The sequence below is a fragment of the Chaetodon auriga genome, chromosome 22 (assembly GCF_051107435.1).
Source record: "Chaetodon auriga isolate fChaAug3 chromosome 22, fChaAug3.hap1, whole genome shotgun sequence".
Lineage (NCBI taxonomy): Eukaryota > Metazoa > Chordata > Actinopteri > Chaetodontiformes > Chaetodontidae > Chaetodon > Chaetodon auriga.
In genome coordinates, this window is record NC_135095.1 from 9255001 (window position 1) to 9268590 (window position 13590).

General features: G+C 43.9%; 1 protein-coding gene across 3 annotated transcripts in view; it reads left to right on the plus strand.

Annotated features, from left to right (window-relative positions):
* Positions 1-13590, plus strand: part of foxp2 (forkhead box P2) — a 101993-nt gene that overhangs the window by 8216 nt on the left and 80187 nt on the right. For all 3 annotated transcript variants that reach the window (XR_013075859.1, XM_076722387.1, XM_076722389.1), the window contains exons 2-3: positions 943-1009; positions 1734-1799. The gene's annotated coding sequence lies outside the window, so the exon portion shown is untranslated. The remainder of the gene's footprint in view (positions 1-942; positions 1010-1733; positions 1800-13590) is intronic.

Consider the following 13590-nt stretch of genomic DNA (forward strand, 5'->3'; position numbering starts at 1 on the left):
CTGTAGGGGTCATTGGAATTCTGGGAGAATAAAAGGGAGAGAGAGAGAGGGGAAAAAAAAAAATCTGAGAGGAACATCCAGGCCATTTTGTGCCCCTTGTGCCCCCAGCAGCAGAAATTTGCCTCCTCAACGCTCTGCAATGAGGGGAATTAAGTATTTTCCACTCATGCTGTAAATGTGATGTATGTGCAGTAAAAACATCCAGAGCAGTGTGTAGCTGCAGTCATGGTGTTATACACTCTTGCAGTAGTTCTGTGATTAGCACAAAAAAAATCATCAATACTAATGCTCTGTAAATTATACGGATGCCATAACATGTGTACTTAGATGCAGACAGCTGAATGGACCTACATGAGAAATCAATGGTGTCAGGTTAACAGTGTGATTTACTTGCTGTTGAGAGCTCGAGCCTTCCAGGCACTGCACCTTTTAACTTGAGAGGAGTGTGTGTGCCCTTGATTTTCTTTGTTTGTGGGGTTCCACTCACGGTGTGGGGTCTGACACTGACTTTGTGAGGACCAAAATCCTGCACAGCTAACAAAAATCTTAACATTTTAAGGTGAAGGACTTGGGTTAAGGTTAGACAAGTACAGGTGATGTATGTCTATGCAGTGTCCCCACAAGTGATGGAAACAAAATGTTTGTGTGCATGTGTGTGCTTGACGGGGTGGGGGTTAGTCGAGTATATCTTGTAATGTACAGCGCGTTGCATGTTTGTGCATGCACTCGCACACACATGCACACACACATGTTCTCATGCTTCAAAATCCAGGTGCACTTTGTTGTTCCAAAGTTTATTGCTTTCACCTACCACACAGACAATAGTTATGCAAGACACAATCTAGCCCACACATGTCCGCACCAGCACTGAATGTTCCTCAGAAACGCGTTTCATGAGCAAATGTGGACTAATGGTATACTCGCTGTTTTGTCTCACCTCAGATAGCTGACATCGCTGGATTCCTTCCACTCCTGTGACGGACAACAACAGCAAATTCTCTCCCTAAGGGTGAGTGTTTGAATGGGGCCCTTCATGTCCGTCTGTCAAAGAATCCTTAACCTTGGGAGAGATTAGAGCAGCATTAGCAGTGTCTTTTCAAGGATCAGTGTTAAAATGAACAGTAACCTACAGTGTATTCTCAAGATCATTCATATTTCCAAGTGAAACTTATTTCTTTTGTTTGAATAAAATGAGAAACTCATGTAGGGTTTTTTTTTTTTTTTATGAAGACACCAACTGTGTCCACTGTCGGTGGTGGTGTTACAGTATTGTTAGCCCCACTGTGTTTGGGTGATTGTAGTGGCTCGCGGAGGTCAAGGGGGCCCCATTGCCCCCCGCTCAAATGTAACAAATCTTCATCTTGTCCACCTTGATAGAATTCCCCCTCCACTGGGCAACCTTTCAGTTGTGCCTGTTTGGTTTTCACACACCAAGGATTTTCAATCTACCCTAACTTAGAAGTTATGATATGCATTATGGTGGACAAATGTGGGCAAGCTAGGATATCAGGTTTTTTTTTTTTTATTATTTATTTTGTTGATGTCTTGATTGAGATTTGTAGCCGAACATAGCAGAATAACGTGAACAGGGTTATTTTAGCTGTAACCTGATGTTAGTGCACCTGGTATGTGTTGCTATGCTGGCCATACAGAGAATAGAGAATGAAGCTTTGTTCATTGCACTCCTCACATTTTCAGTCGAAATACCTATTTTCCCATTTTTTCTTTCTTAGGATGAAATATGCGCACTCTGCGCCCGTAGAAAAAGGCAGACGACGCACACTGTAAAGTCCAAAGTGGTAAGTGAAAGCAGTTTTTGTTGTCCTTGCATGCCTGGTGTTGCTTTTTTTTTTTTTTTTTCCCAAGATTAGTGCGTCTATTGTAATGAGCCACATCAGTCATAATTGCTGGTGGGGTTTGGCTTTAGAGGAACGCAATCCTGGCTGTTGAAATGACAAAACAGCAAAGCCAGGTACGAGAAAAGCAAAGCTATTAGTTTGGGCTTTTTTTAAACCCAGTTTCACAATTAGTTCAAGTATTAAAAGCTGTGTTAAGGACCTAACTTTTCACATCATTTAGAGCCGTTACAGTTAAAATGCCATCATTTAAAGGTTGTTAGCATGTGGGAGATTCATGTGCCCTTCCAGGAGTAACTGATTGCAGATATTTTTACGCATTTCTCATGCATAATGTTGTTTTACCTGAATATAGTAAATAAATAGAAAGTGCTGATTAGTGCAATTTAAAGGTGATCAGTTAATATCAACTAAATGCAGCTCGTTGACTGAGCCTTCATCTTTGTAGTTCTGCAAAACTCAGACACCATCAAACACAGCCTCCTTTTTCAAGCTAATGATACAACAAGGTGTTTGTCACCAGGTCAGTCCACAAACGAGTGTGAGGAATCTCAAGTCGCATACTGGGAATCGCCAATTATATCTCCAACGTGGCCGTTCTATTGATTCGATCTCATCTCAAATGTACTCATGCACCATTGCAACACACACATGCTCACATGTCCAAACAGTTTCAGGTAGCGGTGGTGCGAGGAAACACAGTACAACTTTTAGTTTTGTAAACATGCCAGTGAAAGGTCAAGTTTTGGGTCCAGCGAGGGGTGTGTCAGTGTTTACATGGGATAGATACAGGTATGTTCCATGTGCTGTCACTCAGTCATCAGTCGTTATGGTATGAATCCTTTCAATCTGTCAGAAATAGTCAAGAGTAGTGAAATGTGTCATAACTTTATATATATATATATATATATATATAGGTGATTTTTGCTTTTAGTTTTCTCTGAATCCAGGCCACACACAGGTTTATTTAGATATTCTGCCCCAAATCTAAAGGAGAAAAGCTGTTTATCTTGCGCCACTGAGACGTAGCACCTTTGAGGTATCGATGTGATTAAAGCGAATGGGCAGGAGCAAAGTAGGGTGGCTTGGCTGCAGGACCAGGTTCACCTTCCCAAGAGTCCCATCTTTCCAGAGTGAAGCAGAGTCCAGATTTCCTTTCCCACCTAAAAGAGATTTAAATATTAGTTGTTAATTTGTCGAGTATTCAGTTAAATCTTCAAAGATGAACTCTTACCGCATATCTGCTGGCCTAAAAAAGTCCTTCTAATCATTGCAAAAAAAAAGTGTAATTGCCCGAACACTGCAAGCCGTACTTCCAGTGTAGACATATATAAAAATCTACAGCAATTAAATATATCTTTGGCTGCTTTAAAGAAGCTGCAGTTTGGACTGAACAGCCCTCTGCTCACATTTCCAGTTTGAAATTGATTTCTTGTCATAGATCAGAGACCTCTTGTCATTCCATTTCCAATCCTCAAATGGTTTCTCTGAGCCTGCTAACTGTCGTCCCTGTGAGTGGGCAAACAGGGGGAACCTCCACGGGTCTTTACCCTGGGCACTCAGAGCAGTCGAGGGGGTAGAAGCAGAAATCAAAGGGACTTGGATCATTCCCCATTGGCAGCCTCCATTGTCTAGCTGATTTGGGATTGGTGGAGAAGGTGAAAACTGCAGGGTGGAGCGTGGGGGTGGATGGAGATCAGGCAAAGCAAACCCCCATTTTTTTTTTTTTTCCTAATCTTTATCCACCATTAACCCCAGTGCCCCAGTGTGTGGCTGAGATCAGGGCCATTGGTCAATCCCCCATTCACTGCCACCCAGAATATTTTAAAGTTAAGCCCCCTCGCTTAACAAAAAAAGTCTTACTCATCAAAGGTTTACTTTCTCTTCTTTCACTCTCTTCCTTCCTTTCGCTCTCAGTCCCAAGGATCTGCTGCTGCTCCTCGTGCACCCTTCTCTCTATGGTCCACTGTTTTGTCTCCACTCTTAGGCACGGGGGAGGGAGAGAAGTTGGAAGTTTTGGAAGTTCCCCAAGTGTCCATATTTTGATTTAATGAGGTTTGGTTTGGGGTCTGATAGTGTCGTGCTGTGAGCAAATTGGAGCAAAAGTGAATGGACCAATGACGTCTTGCCCTCGGATTAGGAGCCGTCCTGTTTTTTAAATAGACTCCGGAACTGTGCTTACCTTATATCCGCAGAGGAAGTATTTTTCACACCTGATACGTATATCCCCAGCTTTGTTTTCTTTTTTCTTTTTCCTTTGGTCGTTTGCTGGTGAGAACGCCCCATATGAAACCCATCACGCGCTGGAAATATAACAAGGCTGAAATCAGTCCAGATCTCTGACTCCACATGCACATTTCACATGTCTTTTCTTAGCAAGCGTCCTGTATTTACCCCGCACAGGTCTGATGTCAAAGAGAAGCGACTGAGGGACAGAATAGAAAAAAAAAAACAAAAAAAAAAAAACGAGAGGATGTGGAGAAGAAGGGATGAGGAGTGAAGAAAAGAGATTGCATGGAGAGTGTTTGTCCAGAGTGCACAGTTACCATGAGAATGGAGTCAGAAAGCAGGGAGGAGAGGAGCTCAGAATGAGTGCTGCCATCAGTCCTTAAGGAGAAGATAAAGAGGCCCAATGAGTCTATTGATCCTTGTTGCTGCCTGTGCTACCCCCCCCTCTATCTTTTATCCAGTTGTTGTTTAAGATGCCAAATCTTCTTGCTACTTTGCAGAAGAGTATGTGCTTTTTGGAATTATCATGCAGAAAAAATGGATTAATCTCTCAGCAAAGGTGTCCTCTGTGTACTTTGGGGCCGCTCCAGTATTTCTGCACCGCTCACAGTAGAGATGGCTGATTCTTTAGAAATGACTGATTGCAAATACTGCGTGCGCCACCTTATTTTCTCTAAACGAGCCAGGGTCTAGTGTTTCACGTGTTATTCTTTCCCCGCAATTTAATTGGAGAAACCTTGGGTGCGGAAGCCGGACTTGATGGCATCTCTCCAAGAGCCTGAGATTATTGTGAAACCCAACCTGAGGCAGGCATGACATCAGAGCAGCCTGACACGAGTTTGAACTCCTTATTTCAGGTGGGAAGAATTATGAGTGGCTTCACTCGCAGGTGATCGTGTCCAATGAATCGGTCGCACACAGTCGCGTATTCTTCTCCCGAGGCCTCGACGCTGATTGTCTTGACAGATTGAACTCGTGTGTTATCACCAAACTGTCACGCGGCCTCATTTTTCAGCCTGCACACACAGCCCTCGGTTTATGTTAGCCCTTCACAGTCCAGTGTTTTATAAGGATATTGTCATTATGACATAAACTGAATCTGCAGTATTTTAACCCTCTGAGGATCTCTATTTATATCATAGAGTTACAGCGTATAGAACGATCTCGAGCTGCCGACGAATCAGCGCTGAATTCTTCGTATTTGAGACATTTCCAAAGCGCAAACATTCTGTTAATGTTGTCACATGGTGTACGCTATTCACAGAAATTGGTGTCTGGGAAACACATTTTTATATCAACCTCAGAAGACATCGAGACAATGGGACTTTGGCTTCCTGTGGTGTAAAAGACTTCCATTGTTTGACTAAACAGATACAAAGGTGTGTGTCGACGTAAACGAGATTGTTTGTTCTGTTCCGTGTTATGTACGTAATGAGATTTTGTGTCTCGTGTATTCAGATGGAGAGAGAATGTCTTTCTTTGCACATCAAGATTTAATGACACACTGTGTGTCCAAACTGCACTTTTTCATGAAATATTTCTATTAAGAAAATGACACATTTTTATCGTCTTTGACGCAACATTCTTAACATTCCTGCAGGAGATGAGTGCCTCCCACCACCGCAGCTCACTCTTTCACTCTCTCCTTTTTTTTTTTTTTTTGAGTAAAAGTTTCAAATCAAACCACACGGTCACAGCCACTGAAAAAGCTTTTACTCCAGAGGCAACAAGCCAAGTCCTTTGTTCATAATGATCACTTGATCGCGGGCTGAAAAGGGATACAGGCGGCAGTGAAATCCTACAAGAGCTTGGAATCTGACTTCCCCACCACAAGCCACAAGCCCAGACAGTGCAACCGTTACTACCTGGTTGCAGGCGAAATGGGCAGAAAGCATCTTTGTGTGTGTGTGTGGAAAGAACACACACACACACACAGTCACACAGCATGCTCGATTTGGGTCATAGAGCTGACAGACAGTGGAATGTGAATGTGTGTATGTTGACAAACTCCACTGCACTCTGAATGGGGTTTGTGATTACACCTCATCATGCGTGCTGCATCGGTCCTGTCCCCGGCCCCTCGATCCTTCTCCCTCTCTCCTCCCTTTCACTCCCTCCCTCCCTCTCTCTCTCTTTCACTCTCTGTTTCTCCCTCTCTCGCCACAGAGCCTCTTGGGCAATCATGTGGTCACACTACCTGACTCCTTGCTGCTCAAGAGTGCAGTTGACAAAAACAGCCCGAGGCCCGTCATGTGGAAAAGATTCAGTCGGCACACAGCATACATTCTGCCGTTTCTCCCCCCCTCTCCCTCCAAAACCCACCCTACAACTCCTCACTTTCTCCCACTAAGTAACCGATGCACCAGGGTGTTTCCTTCTTCTGCTCACCTGTGAAGGGAAATGGCACGGCTCTCCTCCTGTCTGTGTGTGCCAGAGTGGATACTCCTTCAGTTTGCAACCGGCACGGTGCGTGGACGCCGTTCTAAACCGCCGCGTGTGCACACAAGTGGGTGTGTGCGCTCTCGCCATCCCCCTCCCCCTCCCTCTCCCTCCCACACTCTGAGAGGTGCAGGCAGTTTCTCTTTGCCAGTTGAGTTGCACTCCTCATGTCATGTAACATAAAGCTGGCGGTCAGTGAGAGCTCTCAGCTGTCAGTCAGCTCGGTGGTCCTGGCCTGTCGAGCTGCTCACCTGTGTTTATTGGACAAGACCTGCTCCACACTAGCCAGGGAGAACACCTTGTCTCCCTCCCTTTTCTTTCTCTCCGTCTCCCTCGCATGTCGTCTCCTTCACTTTGTTTTTGTCCATTTCTATCATCCCCTTTGTCTGTCTTTCTGGCACTTTCCCTGCAAGATATCCCTTTTTATTCCGCCTCCCTCTTTTATTTTTTAAATCCACCGCTGCCTTTCCTCGCCGTTCTTCTCCCCTCTGTCCTGTTCACTTTATTTTCTCTGGCCTTTCTTCCTTGCTTCTCTTTTCCTGCCATCCTTTTGTTTCCCCTCTCCCTCCTCTCCCGCTGTCCGTTTTTTATTTTGTATTATTTTGGGACCTCTTTGTCAGCCCTGCGGTTTAAAGCCGCTCCGTCTCTTTGGCGGTGGTGTTCATCTCTTCTCTGCACCTGGCTGAGCACACGCGCGAGCGTGCACACACCGTCGCTACACGACTGATTGAAACTTGTGTCTCAAAGTTGCTAATGTTCACTGAAGCATTATATTGTAGATAAAGTAAATAAACTAGGTTACCATGGGAGAAATCTCTGGAATAGACTGCAGTGATCGGGCAGATGGCACACACACATACACACACACGCCTGTAACCTCTCACACACACAAACACACATACATCAAGTGAATGGCTGCAAAGGTGTCAGCGATGTTGAGGTGCAAGCGGAGAGGAGAGGTATTTTCTATGGCTCAGGAATTTCACAAGTTTAATGTTTTTTGAGGAGCTCTCTTGAAAAGTAACAGTTGGATTCAAGGGCCTGCAGTCAAGTGGCCGCTTATATTGTCAGTATACAGGCAGTATATGGCATAACTTTACAACACAAAGGACATTTTGTTTTTCGCTGGCTGAATTTCCCCCCGGAAGCCGTACTTAACCAGATAGCTTTCACAGATGTTCAAAAAGTCTTTAAAAGAAAAGTTATTAACTCACCCACAGCCAAAGGTAGTCCTGATCATTTCAGCTCCTTTTATTCACACTCCCTTTACTCTGAACTCTGTAATTCTACTTTCCCTTTCAGAACTTCTTTCAAACCGTCGTCAGGTCGGTCCAATTCAAATGATTTTTTTTTTTTTTTTTTTGTTGGAAAGACTTATTAGCGAGGCTACTTAGCATATTGGTTAAATACGAGGGCTGGCTCTTTGTGGCTGTGGGGTTTTTAAACCAGCGTCCACTGAATGATCCCTCAGTTTAGAGCGCTAGCGAGGCAGCAGAGCCACGGTGCATTCACATCTCCACCTGGTATTATATAAAACTCCGTTGTATTCGCCGTGCTTCCATTCTGTGCTGCAAAGTGGTATACGTGACATGGTAATACATTTGCATTGTGCCCGGTGATAAATACCCTACCAGGTCTCACTCACTCTGCTGCTTCCCAATGTGTCCGGACAGCGGCTGCATTGTCAAAGGCACCGGGGTCATTCAAAACCTCCCTTCTGCCTTTTGTCGAATATTTCTGCGCGAGTGATAGTTTTCTCATTTATTTAGTGAATAGTCGGCGGGCGAAGAAGAAAGAGAGTTTTACATTATGGAAATGATGGAATGGGTTATAATCTCCCACATATTCATCACGGCAGACATTGGACCCTTGTGATACCGTCCTCCATTTGGCCATTGTTCTGGTTCTCTTTCCGCGCACTGTTCCCCTCAATGGGCGAAGCAGCCTTTAATCCTGTCTCCCTTTGGAATGACAATGTTTACCAGCTATCATTCAATAAAGAGCCGGGAGCGTGACACACATCCCACTGTCAGTAAATGCTGCGCGAATGTGCCAGGAGCAGATACAGAAGAAAGGTATTGTTAACCCTCTGAGGATAGCATGGAAGGGAGAGGCTAGGGGTGAGCGGATGTTTGTGTGTGTGGTTCGTAACCCCCTAAAACCTCCGAAAACTTTTTCACCTGACTTCCCTCACTGTACACATGACATTACAGTTAAAAAATAAGCCCCTGAGCAGGCCTTTGGAGTTTGCCTGTCCATACAGCAGCACACTGACATGGCAATGTTGGGTAATTATTGCCTGTAAGTAGGGATTAGGCTTGTGGATGTTGACAGTAAATGGGCTCTCAGAGCGTGTTTAACACACCTTTGTGTGGATCAGACACATTCTTGCAAAGAGTGAAGGCGTCTGTACATAAATGCCCCCCCCCCCCCCTTTCACGTGTGTTTACAGTTCACCAGTAAATATGGGCTTATTTCTCTCACTCATCTCTCATTGTGTAATGGCGCACAAGCGAGCTGACGAGATTTATAAATAAAAAGGAAAAAAATCCAGCGAAGCAAAGATGTTTGTCTGGCGCTTTCCTCCGTTGCCTTGGCCCCCTCCCAATTGTTTTCCCTTCAAAGTCTTGACAGTATTAGGGATTAGTGCCATAGCTGCTAACAATCATTAGTGTGTTTTTCGCCATTGTGCCATGCACTGTTTTCTCCCACCACCGCCGTACCTCCTGCTTTCGTGCCAAGCAAAGAAATGAAAAACAATCGTTCCGACCTCCAGCGACCCCTCCTGACGCACAGTCAGTTAAATGGTTTGTAAGACGTTTAATTACCAAATGGTATAATCGTTATTCATCTCATCATTAGATGTATGATATTAAGTGAATTGCCTCCCCTGGGTCCCTGTGTTTCACAGATCAATAGATTTAGATGGAGCTTGAAGGGGGGGTGGGGGGGGGGGGGGGGCAGTTAAAAACACTTCTGAGGCCCCTGATATGAACACATGCATTGTTTGTGTGATGCACAGTGGTGACATACACTCATTTCCTTATGCAATTAGCTTTTATATAGGTTTAATTATGCTAATTTCCATGTCTGCAACCAGGAGTGGCAGTATGTCACTTTTCTAATGGGTTTACGGCTCCTGGGTTTATTTTGATGGTGAAAGGACATGAAACAATGGACAAGGTTATGGCACCACAGACTTCCCATCGGCAGAGTGCTTGCGTTCGCACTTTGGGACACTTTGTTGGTATCGAGCATTGTTTGAAGGCATTGTGGAGATTGCTAATGCAGCGTGTACACCTCTGAGGCCCAGTAGCCTGCAGCTTGATATCGCCTGTATTCCCAATGTGAATATGGCTGAGTGGTGATCGGGGGACTTGCTGCACCACAAGCTGCTATTCACTGCAGCCGGCACTACCAGCCCGAGTTAATTGTCCATTATCTACTATTATCTAAGCTCTACCCCTCTCTCTCTCTCTCTCTCTCTCTCTCTCTCTCTCTCTCTCTCTCTCTCTTTTATTCTCTCTCGCTCACAATTCTAGCCGTCACCACCAGTTTCACTCACTCAATATGCTGCACCCACTCCTTTTTTTTTTTTCTCTCTACCTACTCTAGCAACCTCATACCAATGTTGTAGCCAAGTCCTGGCAACTGAGTTCAAATAGTAATAATGATTCCCTTTGTTCCTGAGGTACCTCAAACAGGATTCTGAACATGAAGTCAGTGAAGCATCATGTTCATTTCTTGTCTTATCATCTCACTACTTGAGTAGGAGGTGCTCTTGTGTCTAATATCCCCATCCAGATTTGAAGTGTTTATTTAGGAAAGGATGCAGATGTACAATTAGATTTTAATTACGCCTTTTTAATAAGTGTTTTTTATGAGGTGTCTGTCTTATTTTCGATGAATTGAAGTTTACCAAAGAGGACTTAGTTCTTCTGCTGCCTCGAGTTTGATAAGGTGATGGATCTATCTGCCGAGGTGTTTGAGGAATCCTCAGAAATTTCACTTGATGGCACTGTTTTCCTTTTTGCTCCAGCCGAAGCAACAGGGCATGTTTTATGTATGCTGGGCACAATGTGAAGAGCCTGGCTGTGCCACAGATATGTGTGCCTTCCTTTCTCTTCCCGTCCCTGGGCACCGAGGAACAGGCAGGAACACTGACAAACAATGCAACCACGCACTGTACAATTTAATAAAAATAAAACTAAAAAAAAAAAATCCTCATGCTTCAGATAAAAGTGGTTGAAAAGCAAGCACACACTGGCACAGTTACTGTACTTCATTAATTTTTTGCGCGCTTTGGAATATTTTCATCCTCTTTATGCTTTTCTAAAAAAAGTTGCAGGGTTTTATTCTGTATCTTAAATCTTACCTGCTTGGAAAATATAATGTATATTTTAATGTAAATTTTACCTGAGAAAAAAAAAGCAAACTGTAATCCTGTTACTACTCAGCCGTTTAAATTAATTAAATTGTGTTACCCCTGTGCTGCCAGGCGTTGCTTTAATAATTGCATCAACAAGATGATACATACTATAAGGCCTGGAGTGTTTCTGCAGTTCATTTTAATCCACACCTTCCTCTCATCCACCACTTGATATAGTGGGATCTTCACCTGCAATTAGTCTCCAGATAATAGGAGCCCCCCCCCACCACCACCACAACCACAGACACACACACTCACAGTCATGTAGTATAGAAATAAATAAAAGTGTTAAAGCATAAAATTCACTTTAAAGCGGCAGATCATCGCCCTTTGTGCATTACTCTGCCTGCTGTCTAGTCTCGGAGCAGGGGGGGTTAAACTGAGTTTAAATAGGGATTGGATGGATGGATTGGGTGCACGGGGTGGTGGGGATCAAGATCATATTAAGTGCTCACAAAGCAAATGGTTCAGCATTAGGAGGCGCTGGTCTGGTGGCCCTGCCTCATGAGCAGCCCGTAAAGACGCAATATATCACAGTGAAAAATAACTACAGCTTGTATTTCAGCGACGTGCGCATCATAAATAAAGGTGTGCCACGTATAATTGAGGCTCGTGCATGAGGAACTCTGCTGGAGATGAGAAATGGAAATCTGTGTACTGGTAAATAGATAATCACACAAAAGTAATTGAGGTTTTCAAACCCCAATCTAGTCTGCCAGCATGAGCTCGTTTGCATGTTAATCACGTCAGTGATTTCCCTTCATCACAGGGAAGTCCGCACACACTTCCATAACCAGCTTTTAATTGCATTTAAAATGTCACAGAGGTGGAACACATGTAATTTAGCCAGAACTGTGTCCAAATTAATGGGTACTACTGAGACGCTCCATTGGACAGGGTTAGAAATGAGAGAGGCTGTCCATTGTTTGGGTCTTTATTAGAGATGCCTCAGACTCCCAGTCTGTCCATGATAACATCTCTACAGCACCTTTTTTGAAGTGTATATCAAGACTTCAAAATGAAATCTGACAAGCATTTTGTGAACGACTTAACACTACAATAGATGCCAACTTCTCGCGAAATAAGCCAAATGGATGGACATTAAAAAGGTGGAAAGAGAAACATCAAAGACGGAGAGCACAAAGCCAGAGTGTTGGGGTTTTAAATGGAGAAAGAAAGGGAGGAATAGTTTACTTTCTTTCATCACCAGGTGTTCTTTGGTGTATAAATTACCAAATGATGTTTCCATAACACAGCTTAGGGCACTCTAGAGAGGGGAAACCTGCAAAACAGGCCTATTTAATTTTTCATAGAGGTGGACCATCAGGAGCAATAAGCCAATATTCCTCTTCCCCCTTTTCCAGATGCTTTCTGCACCACTGTATCTCACCAAAACCCAAGCCCTTCTTTTTTTTTTTTTTTTTTTTCAAAAAAAGAAAAAGTTCTGCCGAGACCTACATGAAAGGAAGGAACTGTTGAAATGTTAATTTTACCATCTGCTGTCGAGGCCTGCTACCTTTTTTTTTTTCTTTTTTTTTTTTGTGCGTGTGTGTGTGCATTTCCTTTCCTCCCTGCCTCCTTTAATTCCCAGTAGTTCTGTTCTGTTTCATGAATGTGCTGCTATTTTGGCTGTTTGAAGTCATGGGGTCTCCGCGAGCATGGCTTTGACTGGCTGGAAAATACAATGCCACATGGTGGATGGTGGAGACTGTCCATTAGTTTCCTGTTTAAAGCCTGGTCCCTCCTGGTAACCCTGTTTCTTATACCAGTCCCAAAGCTCCAGTTACGCTCCCATGCCCACCTCCAGCGCACAGTTTTGTCAGTCGCTCGTGCTGACTTGGGTGCACGCCTTTGGGGACCTATTTAGCCTGTTTATCTTAATGCTGAGGATTTTAATCACTCATTTACAAGACCCCCAGCACCTTTATCTCATCAAAGTTTTTTTTTTTTATCTCCCTCTCAGCACACATTATTGCTAGTTTTCCTGTAAGCTCCGTAAACCCCCAGCAAATCCAAGACAGAAATGAAATTCTTGACAACTGCGTTTCTCCCCCTTTTTTTTTTTTTCATTCCTCCTGTCTCATCGCAAAAGTTGATGCTTTTAAAAGCAAAGGTATATTGCCAAGTTTGCTGTGAAGATTTTGCCAAATGGATAGATTCCATTGTGAGATTTGATAGTTGGCAATTAGGGTGAGACATCCTGTGTGCAGAGTTGCTTAGCATTTTCCTTGGCCGGGACCAGATTGTTTAGTCTGCTCTCATTGTGAGCTGTTTCTGAGCTGCAGTTGACGGTTGTTTGCAGAGCGCTGGGGGAAAATGTGAGAGGGGCCAGTGCCTTTCTCTATTTATTTATTTTCCCCGTCCTTGGAGCTGGAATCTGATTTGTGTTCATGTTTCTCTATTCTCTCTGAGCGGTTTTTAAGTGTGGCTGCTGAAATCTAGACTCTGTATGACCTCACTGCGCGGCCTGTGTTTCATTAATGACCAGCCCTGTGGTTTGGGGAGAGGAATATTTTTCATATGACACCGCCTTGCATTAGCGCCGAGCGGCAGCTGCACAACCACAAAACCATCCAATTTTGTGGCTTTGAAAGGTGTGAAAAGTTCAGCTCCCTATAGCAAGCATTGCATTTATAA